The sequence below is a fragment of the Excalfactoria chinensis genome, chromosome Z (assembly GCF_039878825.1).
Source record: "Excalfactoria chinensis isolate bCotChi1 chromosome Z, bCotChi1.hap2, whole genome shotgun sequence".
NCBI lineage: Eukaryota > Metazoa > Chordata > Aves > Galliformes > Phasianidae > Excalfactoria > Excalfactoria chinensis.
The window spans coordinates 51,421,443-51,437,041 of record NC_092857.1 but is presented as its reverse complement, the minus strand read 5'-3'; the positions used below and the strand labels follow the sequence as shown (position 1 = coordinate 51,437,041).

At 39.1% G+C, this 15,599-nt stretch overlaps 1 protein-coding gene across 1 annotated transcript in view; it reads right to left on the bottom strand.

Annotated features, from left to right (window-relative positions):
• The window catches only part of ADAMTS19 (ADAM metallopeptidase with thrombospondin type 1 motif 19), a 116,697-nt gene that overhangs the window by 89,315 nt on the left and 11,783 nt on the right, over window positions 1-15,599 (bottom strand). The gene's annotated exons all lie outside the window — the stretch shown is intronic.

Sequence of the window (15,599 nt, the reverse complement as noted above, 5' to 3'; positions counted from 1 at the left end):
AATTTATTTCAACAAAACTTGTGGGTGGGTGGCTACATGCCAGTAGTAGATGCACAGTAAAAAATCTGGAATGTTAAAAGCTTGCTTTGGGAGACCCATGGGGTCATTTAAATATGTACAGCATATACACAGAAGTCTATACACTACTTTAATAACTCAGTGTATTGTCACATTTTTTATAACTGTATTAAATGAAACAGCAGGAATGCATTCTGAACAACTATGAAACTCTAGAAGTATTATTATGACACTCTTTTTGCACATTTTCAGCTTAAATAAGTAAATAAATTATTAAATACATAGATACAGAGGCAGCAAGCCCAGCTGAATGCCAGCAGCTGAAACAAAAAAAAAAAAAAACCCAAAACATTCTTCTATGACCATTTAGCTATTTTTCTTTTTCCCACACAGTTCTGCACAGAAACATACAAAAACTGAGTGTTCCAGATGCTTACCTACTAGCTAAAGCTAAAACGAATAAGCAAATAAATATAATTTATTTATATAATTAACATAGAACCCAAACTCAGGTAAAACTGTTAAGTGCCAAAACATAAATTTCTATCAGAGTCAAAACACTGGGAGGATCAAAGTGCTTTCCTGTTTTTTGTGCTTTTTTTTTTTTTTTTTTTTTATCTGAAAATATCATCATCAGGCCTAATGATGAACTTTCTCATTCTCTAAACTGAAAAATGTATTAAGCAGTTTTACTACAATAAGAAAATGTGGTACATGTGGTTAAAAGAAGCAAAGACCTCTTCTGCATGTTTCCATGCAAAACAAATGGATAGAAATAGTGAAGAATTTGGTCACTGTCACAATTATGTAGGTGGCACTGTTATATTGAATATTCTTCCATCAAAACTAGGTTCTGATCCAAACAAGAAAATCAAATTTGTTTTTACGGGAATTACGAAGTATGTCTTCTTTCAAATTACTGGGGCATTATTTTTAAAACAAACAAGCAAACAAACAAATGGAAATAAAACACAACAATCCTTTCTTTCTCCGCTATCACATCAAGTAAAATAGTATACATGTAGCCACACTAGCTGCAGAATCCTGAACGGATGTTGGAAATTCATCACAGACACAGTACAGAAACATCTAAGTAGCTAAGTTTGTTGACCTGTTATTTAGATCAGCTCACCTTCACTGTGATCTATTAATATTACACAGAAGATTAACTACATACATATCGTTAGGCACTTTCTGTACACATATCAGCTGGTATTTCTACATATCTTCAGTAAAGTTACCTGGCATGACAATTAACCATGGTAACACTTAAACATAGAAAATAGTGTTTTTAAAAGTATTGTTTAAAAACACATTTTTAAAATACATGTAAAATGTATAACTATGTTTTATTTTTATGTCTGATGTTGAATTACTTTTTTTTTTTTTCTTATATCACAGCGTATCTGCCATAATTCTTCATTCTTCATTCTCATTGTGAAAAGAAAATACAGCTTTAAGACACTGTTATACAGACTGTCATTTATAGAATCATAGAATAATGAAATGGTTTGAGTTGGAAGGGACCTATAAGATCACTTAGTTCCAACCCCCCTGCTACAGACAGGAACACCTCCCTCCAGACCAGGTTGCTCAAAGCCCCATCCAACCCGTACTTGAATGCTTCCAGGGAGGGGAAATTCACAACCCCCCTGGGCAACCTGTTCCAGAGACTCACCACCCTCACAGAAAATAATTTCTTCCTAGTATCTAGTCTAAATGTACCCTCTTCCAGTTTAAAACCATTTGCCCTTGTCCTGTCACTGCATGCCCTTAAAAAATCCCTCCTCAGCTTTTCTGAAGGCCTCCTTTGAGTACTGAAAGGTTACTATAAGGTCTTCTTGGAGCCTTCTCTTCCTCAGGCTGAAGAGCCGCAGTTCTCTCAGCCTGTCATCATATGGGAGGTGCTCCCAATTTCTGATCATCTTCATGGCCCTGATCCAGACATGCTTCAACAACTCCATGTCCTTTTTGTGTTGGGGGTTCCAGAAATGGATGCAGTACTCCAGGCAGTCCAGTCTCAACAGAGTAGATGGGCTGAATCACCTCCCTCAACCTGCAGTTCACAATTGTCCCGATGCAGCCCATGATACAGTTGGTCTTCTGGGCTGCAAATTCAGACTGCCTGCTTGTGCTGAATCATTTATAACCATAACTCCCAAATCCTTCTCCTCAGAGCTGCCCTCAAGCCATTCGCTGCCCACACTGCATGTATGTTTGGGATTGCCAGAACCTGGGTGCAGGACCTTACACTTACCCTTGCTGAACTTCACGAGGCTGGAATGGGCCCACTTCTTGAACCTGTTCAGGTCCCTCAGGATAGCATCTGTTCCCTTCACCAGATCAGCTGCAGCACTCAGTGTGGTGTCATCTGCAAACTTGCTGAGGGTGTGCTCAGTGCCACTGTCGACATTGGCTATGAAGATCTTATATAGCACCGATCCCAGCACTGATCTCTGAGGAGCACCACTCATTACAGGTCTCCACTTGAACACTGAGTTGTTGATCACAACTCTCAGAGTGCAGACATCTGTCCAATTCCTTACCAGTAAGTGGTCCACCCATCAAATCCAGTTTTCTCCAGTTTGACAAGCAGAATGTTTTGCACAAGTCCAGGTAGCTGACATCAGTTGTTCTTCCTTTATCCACTGACGCTGTAACTCTATCATAAGTGGCCACCAGTCTTGTCAGGTATGACTTGGCTTTAGTGAAGCCATGTTGGTTACCACCAATCACCTCTTTATTTTCCACTTGACTTAGCAGGGCCTTCAGGAGGATCTGCCCCATGGTCTTGCCAGGAATTGGTGAGACTGACTGGCCTGTATTTCCCTGGATCTTCTTTTTTCCCTTCTTGAAAATGGGGATGTGTTTCTCCTTATGTTTGCTGGGAACTTCACCAGACTGCCATGACTTTTCAAGTCTGATGGAGAGCAGTTTTGCAATCTCATCTGCCCATTCCCTCAGAACCTGTAGACAGACCTTGTCAGGTCCCATGGACTGGTGTGCCCTCTGGTTCTTTAGATGGTCTCAAACCCAATCTTCACTTATACCAGGTAGATGTACCTTCTCCAAGTTCTTCCCATTGTCTTCTGCAACTTGGGTGGTGTGGCTAGAGCCAGTGAAGATCGAGGCAAGGAAGTCTGTGAGCATCTCAGCTTTCTCAGTATCCCACATGACCGTGTCTCCAATTTCCTTTCAGAAAGGATCTACCTCTTCTCTGACATCCTTTTTATCACAATTGTATTTGTAGAATTCCATGTTTCTTCTTTACATCCCTGGCTAGATTTAATTCTGTCTGGGTTTTAGCATTCCTATCCTGATCCCTGGCTGCTTAGACAAACTCTGTGTAGTCCTCCCATGTAACCTGTTTCTGTTTCCACTCTCTATAGGCTTTCTTTTTGGGAAAGGGTGGCTCTCCAGGGAGGTGGCTGAGTTACCATCCCTGAATGTGTCTTAAAACCATTTGGATGTGGTGCTCAGGGACACAACTTAGGGGAGGACTGTTAGAATTAGAGTAGTATTTTTAGGTTGCGGTTGGACCTGATGATCTTTAAGGTCTTTTCCAACCTGGGCTGTTCTATGTTTTTAAGTGCTCTAATTTGCACTTGGCTTTGTTGAATTTTACTTGCTTCATGTGGGCCTACTTCTCTAGCTTGCTGAGGTCCCTTTGAATGGCATCCCTTCCTTCTAAGCTGCATCACTTATCTTAGTTTCATCCATAAACTTACAGAGTGTGCACTCAATCCCACTGTCTATGTTGATAAATATGTTGAAGAACATCACACCAAAACAAACCCCTGAGCACTAACAACAGCAGCTTTCTGGTTGTAACCAGCCAAAAAAGTCTTCAAGCAAACAGCCATCCTTTCAAAACCCAGTCTCTCCAATTCAGAGTTAAGGATGTTTTGTGAGACCATGTCAAAGGCTCTGAAGAATCCCAAACTGATGACATTAGTTGGTCCTCCCTTATCTACTGATGCTATCACTCCATCATAGAAGGCCACTAAAGTGGTCAGGCACAATCTGCCCTTCATGAAATCACGCTGATTGCCTCAAATCACCTCTTTGTCTTGCATATGCCTTAACTGAGCTTCCAGGAGGATCTGCTACCTGATCTTCTCAGGCACAGTGCTGAAGCTCACCAGCCTGTACTTTTCCAGGTCTTTCATCTTATCCTTATTAAAAATCAGAGTGAATCTTTTTCCTTTCACGTGGGATTCTGTCAAACAACCACAAATTTCCAAATATTATGGAGAGTGGCTTGCCAATTACATCAGCCAGTTCCCTCAGGACCCTGAGATGCACATTATTGGGTCCCACAGACATGAACATGTTCGTTTTCATCAGGTGGTTGTGCGCCTGCCCTTCTGTTACAGAGGAGGGATCCTGCTTCCCCAGCACACATAAAGGTTCCAGGTGATTATACCATATTTCATGGGGTTTATTCAAAATGGGCTTCATATTACATGATGTGTGTTTAAGATTATTTTTAATCAAGCTATTACATAGAAGAGCGTGTTACAAATTAGAACAAAAACCCTGTTTTACTCAAGACTAACATGAATTTCAGAAAAAGTAAAAATTAGCTTCCAGCACCATATATCCATCTTTAATGATGCACACCTTGAGAAAATACTGTTTAAAACTCTGTAATTTTTTAATAACCTTAAAATTCTGAAGAAGCTATTATTACCCCTTCTTCTCTTCCTACCTCATAGGACTTTGCAATATAGATGCAGAAACACACACTGAAAAATCCTCTTAAATCCACAGAAATGGTGCTCAGTGGCACTCACTATACTATTGTCAAGTAAATAGGTATTCACTGCACACAAAATGAAATTGCTGATAAAATATATATATAAATTCTGATTTCTCTCAGATGCATTTTTTTGCACAAAAACACACATTCTACCTAACCTCCTAGTATTGTTTTAAAATCAGATGTCACTGGAAGCAGCTGTGAAACTCAGGAATCTGACAGAAATCCCTCCAATAGCCACAGTTCTCTGTGCAGCTGTGTAGGTTTAAGTGACTAACTCTTTACAAGCAAAACTAAATCAAACCTCTCTGCTCTTTCACCTTACTGAAAATATAAACTGTCTGTAGACACATATGCTTGTTTTGCTCATGTCAGTTTCCAGAAAAGTCAGCGGATGCTTCCCATTTGATTTTAAGAAGAATTCAGTAAAACAAATGAACTAATTAAACACTGAAATGATGTGTGCAAATCCCTTTCCCCTCCCCAGGAAACTGATGCTGGGATTCTGAATGGGCACCATCTGTACTAATGGAAAATGTGCCCCTATGCACTAAAAAGCACTCTGGAAAAGACATAAAAACTCCAGCAGGAAAAGACCACTGGCTACCTACTTTATCATCTGAATTTCTCCAGTGCTGATAGGATCACTCACTTTTAAAACAGGCTGCGCATATTTGTCAGAGAAAATTGTAATGTGTTGAAGGAAGCCACAGCAGAGAGAATGGTTGGCTAATGCCTCTAGCGACTTACCTAAAAGAGCAAATTAGCAATCTTCTATTACCATCACGAAGTTATAAAAAGCCACTTCATATTTTTATTCTAGACATGCAAGCAAAGTGAATTATCTATCATCCATGAACTTACAGATTTTCTTACAAATTTATCTTCAGTATGTCAAATTCAACTTAAACTCAACTTGATAAATAAAATCTGATTTTCTGTGTCAAACTTTGCAGTTCTCATTACACCACCTTAATCATCATTGCCTAAGTTCACTACTGTTGAAAAAATCAGTGAAATACAAGAAAGTCTAGTAGAACTAATGTAATTTCCCTTTGTATTATAAATTTGGTAGCTCTACAGATCAAGTAGAGCTCCATATGTATTGAAGGCTTTATAAAATACAAACTTTATCAGAGAATCATAGAAACCTTAGAGTTGGAAGGGACATATGAGGGCCATCTAGTCCAGCTCTTCTGCAATGAACAGGGACACCACAGCTAGATCAGGTTGCTCAAGGCTTTAATCCAGCCTCACTGAAAGTATCCACGGATGAGGCATCAACCACGAGCACTAGGTACCCTGTTCCAGTGCCTCACCACCTTTAAAAGACCTTTTCCTTGTATCTAATCTAAATCTACCGTTCCTGAGCACTAAGCCATTTCCCCTTGTTCTGTCACCAGAGACTCTGCTAGAGTGTCTGTTCCCTTCTTTCTTACAGTCACTATGGTAATACAAATCCACCATCTTAGACTGCTTTGTAATATATTTATTTGTTCTTACCATTAATTAATGTAGTTTCAATACAACTGCTGATTGGCTCACAAGGTTACCATTTTAAAATTGTTTCAGATTTTTCTCTTCTCAGAGCTGGAAATTTCTTCTTCTGAAATTGAATATCTTCTTTTCCAACCTGAATTTATTTATTCATGGCCATTATTTTAGATGCATCTGATTCTGGCATTCTTTTACATCTTGGCAAGCTTTCCAGACTCTTTGATACTCACTCCTTTGTTTTTATAAAAGGCAATCATACTGTAGCACAGTTTCTGCTGTGTGAAGATAAATACATTTGCCTTTAATTGTTGCTTGATTGAACAGGTTTATACTGCTATAATTATCCTTGTAGCCACCACTGAATTCTTTACTCTGAGCATCAGTAAACAGAAGTGGAAGTCACTTTGCAGCTCCCACTTCAGAATAGCTATGTGAAATGAGAATAAATTTTCTCTGTTGCCACTAAATAAAGATGATCAACTACAGGTTCCTTTCATACCCACATTGTGCCCGATAGCTCATAATGATTCTGTGATCAGCAAACATATGCAATCATTTCCTCCTCCTATCACTGCCAGTTAAGTCATCAGTCTTAAGAGAATATATGTAAATGTAGTAAGTCTTGAAGCTGTCTACACCAACCAGCCTATGGCCTATGTAATTGCCCTGTGCCTCCTGGCTCTGAATTTACCACTAAAACAGTCAGGTCCACACGTGCTGCCCTACAGTCTTTTCTCCTGTATAAAAACGTGTTCCTCCTGATTAAAACTTTAAAACTGGCCAACCCCCCCCCCCCTTTTTTTTTTTTTTTTTTTTTTTTTCACTTGGAAAATAGTGAATCAAGAAAAATAAATGTTATTTGTGATCTAAATACTTTTTTTATGATCAAAGTGAAAACCAGGCAAATATTACTGGAATCCTCTCCCTCACGCGGCTGGTTACATTTGTGAGAGTGGGACTTCAGAACAATCATACCATGAAAATGAAGTCTCCAGTTAAATTAGGAAAGCACAGAACAGTGAGCACACATGTAACATAAATATTAGAAATAACATAATTCCTAACATTTGTTACTTTCAATTTTTTGTTTAAAGGTCATAGTTACATCTGACATACTATTTTTTTTTAAAGTACTCTTTTTTTTCACCCTCTCAGTTTCCTTGGTCTAGCTAATCTTGTCAGGCAGTCTCTGACAGTACTTTCTTCTCCTATGCTGTAAGGCATTCAGCATATTACTATCTAGATATGGCAGTGAAAATTAAGTTTGTCCTACATAATGTGCCAGCAGGTTCTATACAACATCATAAGCTTTCATAGATTCTTTGGGAAAAAAAAAAAAAAAAAAAGAAAAAAAAAAACACAAAAAAACTTTATGAAGAGTTTTACTGAAATTAAACAGATGTTATTCTTTTCACAGATTTACTGCTTCAATAGCACATTGTAAATGGACTCCACTGTACATTCTATTTTGGCAGCAATTTCCAACAAGTCTAGTTGGACTGCAGTTTGCTTTAGACAAATTAGTTGTGTCAAAACACTGGAATAGGCTCAATGCTTTAAAACTCAGAACACATCCCAAACTCTTTTAAGTCTTGCATTAAGGCATAGCATAGTTTCAACATAGGAAAAAAAAAAAAAATTAAAAAAAAAAAAATTGCAAAAGCACTACTGCACTTGAATTTCAAAATAATAAACGTTAAAAGGTAAATAGGACTCTCATGTTGAGCGAAACCTTATAGCTCGTAATACGGCTTCATCTGGAATAACTTCAGAAACCTTTATAAACAATTGCTACCCTACACAGACAGCCCCTCGTACAAGATGAATGTATGCTGTTCTCTCTCTCCATAAAGACAAGTCTAAATCTATTTCAGTTTGGGGTAACTGAACTATCTTTAATAATAAGTCATTGAAAACTACTACCATGAGGCAATTCAAAGTGCAATTTTCCAATTTTTCAAATAACATCAGATGAGTAATAATAATATGAATTATAAGCTTCTAAGGCTAAATGTGCCATTCTTGCTACACAGTCCATCTATCTAAAAACTAGATAGCAGCAAAGAAAACCTGTGTCTTAATACAGATAACATAATTCTGTTGTGCCCCATGATGATTTGTACTACAAACAAAAAAGGGTCAACAGGAGCCCAGGCATCTTTATTGAAGCAGGAGGAGGGTCTGTCTTGGCTGGGACAGTTAGTTTTCTTCATAGTAGCTGGCATGGTGTTACGCTCTGGATTTTTTATGAAAATAATGGTGAAAGAACCCTGATATTTTAGTAGTAAAAGAGCAGTGTTTACACGGAGACAAGGATTTTTCTGCTTCTCCAACTGCCCTTTCAGTGTGGAGGCTGGAGTTATCAAAAAAGTTGGAATGGACAGAGTCAGGACTGCTGACCCAAACTGATGAGAAGCATATCCATACAATCTCTTTCTCAGCAATAAAAGATGAGTGGAATGAGGGAGGGGAGGATATTATTCTGAATTATCTCAATTATCTTCTCAAGCAACTGTTAAACATGGTGAACTCTGCTTTCATGGATGTGGTGAACATCTACCTGCTGATGAGAAGGAGTGAATGAATTTCTTCTTTTGCTTTGCTTGTGTTGAACTGCCTTTAAAGGAGGAGCTGACACCGATACACAATGGGGAAATCATGCTTGAACAATCTGGTAGTCTTCTAAGATGTCATGACTGATTGGGTAGATAAAGAGAGATCAGTGAATGTTGTCTACCTTTTATCGAGGCTTTTGACATGGTCTCTCTTAACATACTTCTAGCTAAGCTTAGGTGATGCAGTATAGATTAATGGACAGAGAAGTGGACTGAAAACTGACTGGCAGAACTCAGAGAGATAGATCTATGGTGCAGTCTAATTGGAAACTGTAATTAGCAATGTCCCCCAGAGATTGGTGCTGGATCCAATGCTGCTTAACATCTTCACTAGTGCCCTGGATGAAGGGACAGACTGCACCCTCAGCAAGTTTGATGATGGTACAAAGCTGTTAGGAGCTGGCCCTTGCTGAATGATGTAAGGATCCTCTCCACACAACTCTCCAGTCAATCCTACACCTGGGAAAGAATAACTGCACACAATGGTGAAAGTTAGGGGCTGATCTGCTGGAAAGGATTACTTCAGAGCAGTACTCGTTGAACCTCATCCCATTCACCTCAGCCCAACAATCCAGCCTATCCAGATCCCTCTGGCCTCCCTACATGCAAGCAGATTGACACCAGCTCCCAACTTGGTGTCATCTACAAACTTACTCAATCCCCTCATCTAGGTCACCAATGAAGATATTAAACAAGATGGGCCCCAGTACTGACCCCTGGGGGACACGACTTGTAACAGGTCACCAGCTGGACTTCACTCCATCAACCACTACCAGCTGGGCACGGCCCTCTAGCCAGTTCCTGAAGAGTAGGTCTAGCAAGGCACCACCCCTGGTAGGCTCTCATACTAGCTACATAAGGAAGCAATCTTCCACACACTGCACCATCTTATATTCCCAGCAAATATCAGGGACATTGAAGTCTCCCAAGAGAACGAATGCTGGCGAATGTGCAACTTCTGCAAGCTGTTCATAGAATGCCTCATCCATCTCTTCATCCTGATTAGGTGGTCTATAACAGATCCCCACCAAGATGTTGCCCCTGCAGGCCTTCCCACTGACCCTTATCCACAGACACTCAACTTCATCATTCTCAACCCCAAGCTCTTCAACATCAGAATAGTCTTTAATACGAAGGGCCACACCACCACCCCTCCTTCCTCATCTATCCTTTCTGAAGAGCTTGTAACCATCCACCACAGCACTCCAGTCATGGGAGCGGTTCCACCATGCAACTAGGTCATAGTTCACCCGAGACATAATCGCTTCCAGCTCCTCCTGTTTGTTGCCCATGCTGTGTGCATTGGTGTACATACAGTTCAGCCGAGTCATCTGACTCAACTGCAGCTCAAGCACTGTTCCCCTAGGCTCATCTCTTGTAAGCCCTGTTTTGTCCCCTTCCCATCATAGCTAGTTTAAAGCTCTTTCGATAAGCCCACTAGCTCCTGTGCTAGGATTCATTGCCCTCTTTGAGATAGGAGGGTTCCATGGACAAACATCAGGCCAGGGGCCAAGTAAACTGCCCTATGGTCAAAGAACCCAAAGTTTCTGGTTTGACACCAGCCTCTGTGCCATTTATTCATTGCTACTTTCCAGGCCTGCTCTGTGTCCCTCACTTCCCCTGAAGGTATAGAACAAAAAATCACTTGAGCTCCCACTCCTTCAACTAAACACCCTAAGCCTCTGAAATGTCTTTTCATAGTTCTCAGGCTTCTCTGAGCAATTTCGTCAACACCCACCTGAACTATGAGTAGTGGGAAATAATCAGTGGGCCTAACCAGCTTTGGGAGTTTCCTGGTTATGACCCTGACCCGGGCCCCAGGAAGGCAGCACACTTCCCGAAATCATGGGTCCAGTCTGAAAATGGGGCGCTCAGTTCCTCTGAGAAGGGAGTCATCCACCACGACCACCCTTCTTTCTTTCCTGACAGAGGAAGTCTCAAGGCATGGGGATGACCGCCTCACCTTAGGCTCCCTCTTAGGCAGTTACTGCATCATCTCACCACTCACCTCCGCTTCAGTTTCTAGCACCTGAAACCTGTTGCATAGAGGGAGTGGTGGACCTGATTCTGTGATTCTGCAGTTCTGTGTGACTCTGTGTGTTTTCTGACCTTCCTTTCCAGTTCTCTGTCCTGTCTCGCTGGGGCAAGAGAGCAAGTGGCTGTGTGGTACCTAGCTGTCTGCTCAAGCTAAACTACAAGAAGGTCTCGTGAAGGTCATTTACATCAATTCATTTCAGTGCTACCCAACATATATATATGAAATACGTGCATGAATAATTATCAGCAGGAACTTCATGAAATCCAGCAAGAGTGCGTGCCAATTTCAGCCCCTGGGACAGATTTGCCCCCGTTCTGGTAATAAGAGCTGGTCTACGTTACTGCCTATCATCACTACCTCATCACTTGTCATGGAAGGGGTTTCTAATTGTCTGCTGTGTTGTACCAAGTTAATACTATCCTGATCTTTAAATTCTAGTTCAGTTCTATTTACTTTGTCCTCTGCATTTCTCTGAGGTTTTCAATTCTAATCTTGTTCTGTGACTGACTTGAAACATAAATTTGGCCAAGAGATTTGTGCTTATGTATTCTTAATTAGCATTCAGTTTACAGAGAGTATATGTATATACTGAATAACATTAACCACAGACTTTCAATAGTGGCTATATTTTAAAATGTTGACATAAGCCATATTTAAAATCTTGCTTTCCATTGCAACATCTACAAAACAACCAACTGTAGTTACATGTAAATGTATATACATGGAGAATGTTTGGCAGAAGCATAAATACTGTCTTTTCTTCCTGTTATCGTGTTACACAGCTAAAATTACTGTATAAATTAACTTTTTCTTCTTTTTATTCATTTTTTACTGGACTGCAGTTATCCAGATTTGGGATACACAAGATGTATTTCCTCACAACTATATATTTATTTATCTGCCAAATGTCTATCTCCCTCACACAGAGGGAAAAGTGTGGAAAATAAATAAATAAATAAAATAAAAATTAGAAAAAAAAAAGAGGGAAGAGAGAGAAGAGCTATACAGTATAAGGACAAACTGCATTTTGAGTTCACAGTACATGAAATTCCATTTACTTTCAAATACACTGTTACATTTTCACTGACAAAAAGTATTCCATAGATACATCATTAAAAGTATACATTTAAAATTATTAGTACCTAAGGATTCATACATACAAATAATAATAAATAATAATAATAATAATTAAAAAAAAAACTAAGAAATGTGTTTGTTTGTTTTCCTTATCCACGACTCAAAGTTCATGAGGCATAGAAAGTCTACTGCATTTTGTATTAAATTTTATAATCCAGATAGCATTTCTAATCCATTTGGATTAACAAGCCATTGTTAAATCATGAAGTTTTTACATTACATTCATAGGATTATCATATTTAAAACCTGTTTTCAGAAGGCACTGGGCTCACAGAATCATAGAATGGTTTGGGTAGAGCCAAACCCCTGCCATGGGCAGAGACACTTTTCACCAAGTTGCTCAAAACCCCCTTCAACCTGGCCTTAAACATCTCCAAGGATGGAGAATCCACAGTTTCACTGGGCAACCCTTCCCAGTGCTTCACCATCTTCCTCCTAAAATGTAATGTATCTACTTACCCTAGCAGAGAATCTCATCTTTCTTGTAAATCAATTTTAGGTACTGGAAGGCCACTATAAACTCTCCCTGGAGCCTTCTCCAGGCTGAACAAGCCCTGCTTCCTATACCTGTCTTCATAGGAGAGTTACTCCAGCCCTCTCATCACCTTTGTCATCTTTCTCTGGAACTGCTCAAACAGGTCCCTGCCCTTCTTATCATGTGGAATGCACTGAATGCAGTACTTCTGGTGGGGCATCATGAGGGTAGAAAACAAGGGGACAGTCTTCTCCCACACCCTTCTGGTCACTTCTCTTTAGAGGCAGCCCAGTTGACTTTCTAGACTGCAAGTGCACACTGGTTGCTCATGGAGCTTGTCATCCACCAGAATCCACCAGAACTCCCAGGTCCTTCTATGCAGATCTGCTTTCAACCCACTCATCATCCACTCCATAGTCATGTCCAGGATTGCTCCAGTCCAGGTGTACTGGACTTTGTTGGACTTCATGAGGTTTGTACCTCTGAGGCATCAGCTGCACCACTGAGCTGTTCACTGTTCACAGTTGCCTGTGAACTCGCTGAGGGCGCGTTTGAGCACCCACTGTCTATGTCATCAATTAAGATATTAAACAGAATCTATTCCAGTTAAGAACCCATAAAGAATATCACCTGTCGCTGATCCCCACCTAGACACTGAGCCACTGGTCGAAACCCTTCAGATATGGTCATCCAGTCAGGACATTATTAACTGAGTTGTCCACCCTTCAAACCCATGTCCCTCCAGTTTAGAGACAAGGATGCTATGTGGGACCATATCATAAGCTTTACACAAGTCAGGGTAGATGACATACTTGTCCACCAATACTATCATTATGACATAGAAGAGACACGGAAGAAAATTACTTAAACTAACTTAAATTCCAAAGCTATTGTTTTTGTTCAGGATAACTATGTAAGCATTGACTAATAGAACCAGAAATATATTAAGATGCCTATTGTCAAGCCAGACTTAATCACTGGTGTAGCTATGAAAATATGCACAACATCCAGAATTGCATACAAGGCACAGTTTGTAATCATAATGAAAACAAAACCGTTACTTTCAAGCTTAAATACCTAGCAAGTTTGATTAGATCACAAAAGAAAATATCACCTACTCTGCCAACCCACCATATAATAAATCCCCACTGACCAAATCATCTCTCTGACCATTTTTTTCTTCATTCTGTAGCTCCTACTCCTTTTCTTTTCTTTTTTTTTTTTTTAATCACAGAACTGATTATTCCAGACATTCAGATTCTGAAAGTGTTCTGATCTTCTAAATTGTTTTGTTTCTATTTCAGAAGAAACAAAAACTCCAAGGAAAGGCTAAAAAGCCATAAAGGTTTTCTATTAAGCTAAACTGACAAAACAGCTATCTTTAGCTCACAAACGTTGCCCAAAGTAAGCAAAGACTTTTAAGCTGTATTGCATATGTGCTGAGTTAAAAATTGTTTACAGTGAAGTGGCTTAGTCATACTCCAGATCATTTATCATCTGATGACTTTTCTGTAAACATATTCCAGATCATATATGATATAACAACATCTTTGAAATAATTAATTTTGTGTCATAAGGACCCTTTGCAGAGTTAAATATGACTAGTCCTAGAGAAAAATAAATAAATAAAAATAAACAGGGAAAGCTATCGCATTTGGAAAAATCTTTGCAATTAAAGACTCAGTACTGGTAAAGATATAATCCTTTGGATTACTTAGGCACAATATGAGTTCTTTTGGTAAGACTAGAAACCACTCTTCTGCAGTATGAATCAAACTGTTTTATCTTCAGCTAATGAAACAGCATCAGCCCCATTTCTTCAGCACAAGCCTGAAATGATATTTTAGACACAGAAATGATATTTTAAGCAGGTAAAAATGTAATTGTGTGAAAAGAATAAGCACAAAACTTTCCACACCAAGCACCATGCAGAAGATGTAAATGGAAAATACCAGCAACTGTGTACCTAACCAATCCAACTCCTAGCCTAGTAGCAAAAAGAAAAGGGCATGTTATATCCATATTTAAATTGACTAATGGGTATAAAGCATTCACATAATGAATACCGATGAGCAACTATTGTTCATGTGCTTTCACTGTAGACACAGAAGGATATGGCGTATCTCCAAAATTCACCATGGCTGCCTATAAAAAATTTAATCTCTCCTAATCCTTAATGGAATACCTATCCACAACTCCATTATTTTGTTTTTCCTGTGGGAGTGAGATTGAAATGTATTCAAAGACTACTTTGTTTAATGCAACGCATCACAAAACTTACTTTCATTTAAATCTACAATTTCTCAAAAACTACAAACTGTGAAATACATCAGTTCAAGTCAAGAAAATAAATTACATGTATGAGCATAGAACTACAATTCAGCAAGCCCATTTATTCCATCTACAATATAGATGGGGGGAATTGGGAAAAAAAAACAAAACAAAGAAAAAAAAAACTTAGGCTTTTTATATATCTGTCTAGAATTACATGAATCCAGAACTGGTGGCTTTAAGAGAAATACACTGGAATATCATGATTAACAAAGTTAAAAGTATATAGAAGTCATTTAACTCTATTATTTCACTCCTAACCAAAATCCATATCTAAAGTTCTTTCAAACTTCAAGTAGTTTGTTGTTTCATAGTTATTAGCTTAGGTTCTCCTTCTCCTCTGTGGGCAAAAAAAATAATAACAATAATTTTTAAATCACTTATAAACTGAAGTTCCAGCACGCTCATAAAAGAAAGAAAGTTTTCCAATGATTATCATTTTAATCAAATGGAAATTGCATTTTGAAAAACGGCTTTTTTCTCTTTTATAAATCTAGAGAACTTGCGTCAGATTGCAAGCAGTTAGCAGGGTTTTACACCCTCACTCCCCTCATAGGTCACTTCACAAACATTTGAGGCGAGGTCCATCTGTCACAGAGGGACAAAAGAAATCCTCTATCCACTTTAGGACCCCAAACTGACCACAAGCTTGGAAGATTTAAAATAAAATGCTTCAGTAATGTTAGAAGAGTTAGAGTTTATAACAGAAATGTAAGATTCAGATTT